The sequence below is a fragment of the Diuraphis noxia genome, unplaced genomic scaffold, assembly GCF_037042655.1.
Source record: "Diuraphis noxia isolate RWA-SAM2 unplaced genomic scaffold, SU_Dnox_SAM2 contig0002, whole genome shotgun sequence".
NCBI classification, from domain to species: domain Eukaryota; kingdom Metazoa; phylum Arthropoda; class Insecta; order Hemiptera; family Aphididae; genus Diuraphis; species Diuraphis noxia.
Window position 1 is genome coordinate 19,421,170 of NW_028301712.1, and position 1,928 is coordinate 19,423,097.

Below are 1,928 nucleotides of genomic sequence, written 5' to 3' on the forward strand. Positions count from 1 at the left end.
GCATAACATACTTACTTAAAAATTTTTTATTTCAAATCTTTAAATCCCATGCAAAGACAATGTATATATACATTGGTATGTATGACCTATATATATTATAAATTATAATACGTACTGCATACATAACACCGCCGTACAAAAATATATTTTTACGTTTCGTATAACACGAACAATATAATATACTATACAAATTACAAATCATAATATGCAGATAGAGTTCTCTATAGTATTTTTGAAAAAAATTGAACGCACTCGCATTTGTGTGTATATATTATTATGTTTTATTTTTATTATGAACGTTTTTCATTTTTTTTTTTTTTTGTCTATCCACATGGAAACGGTAAACGTAGGTAGTCATTTTTATTTTTAATCTCATTGTTATAACTTATAATGACACCTATATTATATTATTATGTTACCTATATTATTCTATGATAATATTTATCTTTGTCGTTGCCGTCGTCCAGATTTTCAGATTTTTCAGTGTTACGCGCACAAAGATATTCGATTATTATATCTATCCGAGATATTGCATAATATGAAATACACACCACACCCTCGGTCTCGATGCAGTTGTTATTAATACGTTAAAATAAAAATATTATATATCGAATATCGAAATGAAAAACGCTCGTTAGGCGTTTGTTCAGTCATCGATCATCGCTCGTAACCAACATGTAAGTACTATAGTCAACAACAAATCAGCTTTCGATTTTCCACTTTAAAATTCTATCATAGGCGGCACTCACATTTACATCACTCTAAATATCAAGAATATAATTGTTTTATAACCTTATAGTATATAACCTACAAAATATGTTTAAGATTTCAATATATTAACATAATATTAATATATATTTTTCTCATATTATATTATCTTTACATAAAACATTGGCTGCTATAGGGCTATTAGTTTGAATAATAATATTTATTACCTACTTAACCTGCCATTTTTTAATATACATAGTTTTTAGAATTGAACATTACGCATTCGTGCTCTACGAGTGAAACACGCCAATATTGGACGCGTATAGGTACTATAGGTATATACTGTAATACTGTATATAGTGTATATTGTATAAATAGTGCGGTGTAGTGCTATATTTTATATTTAGACTATAGTACTGCAGTATAATATAATATAGTTATTTATATCAAAAAGTACATAATATTAAACCGTTCTCATTTCATGATTGACAGCGACGACTAACCCATGACTGTACGACCGCCACGCCATCGCTGTTTTATATCTATGTCATGACAGCAAATGTGTAGGACCTATTCGCCGACACACACACACAAACGTACATAATTTTGACGTATAAACGCCACCACATTATTTAAGACTCGGGTGTGTACAAAGCGTTTTCGTATGCAATAACCGACAATGATTGTTGTTATTTTGTTTGTGATTGTTTGCGAATTTGTAACAGGAATAATAGGTGACGAAAACTTATATACCGTGTATTAGACACGAGCCACATGCAAATTTCTCGAGGTATAAAATAAGTAATAACAACGACGCGCACAGGGTGATTCGCCAAAAATGCTTAATTCCTTTTTCCAAAAACAATTCAACTAGGTATTCAATTTTTTAGAATTTTTAAATAAGAACCATAATATATTTTAATACTTATCTGTTTCAATTCATTTTTCAGACGGTAAGAATATCATCTTTCTGTGTGTATCTCTAAAAATATAAATATGGTGGATATTATGATTTTAAACTTATAGGCTATAGCAATTAGACTTAACATGTTTATACGTTTTATAACTTTTATAAATATTTTCCTAATATAATACTTACTAGACTAAATACGTATTATATATATTATATTATAAACATTATATTGTACCTACACGTAAAAATAGTAAAATACTAAAACCACGATCAAGGACACACGAAATATAAAAACAAATATGGCTAT

The 1,928-nt window shown here is 28.4% G+C and overlaps 1 long non-coding RNA gene across 1 annotated transcript; it reads left to right on the forward strand.

Annotated features, from left to right (window-relative positions):
- The first annotated feature begins 586 nt into the window (after positions 1-586).
- LOC149058190 (uncharacterized) lies at positions 587-1,576 on the forward strand. The gene is made up of 3 exons (XR_016190599.1): positions 587-677; positions 1,201-1,351; positions 1,434-1,576. It is a non-coding gene; the product is annotated as an uncharacterized LOC149058190 (long non-coding RNA).
- Positions 1,577-1,928: the final 352 nt, after the last annotated feature.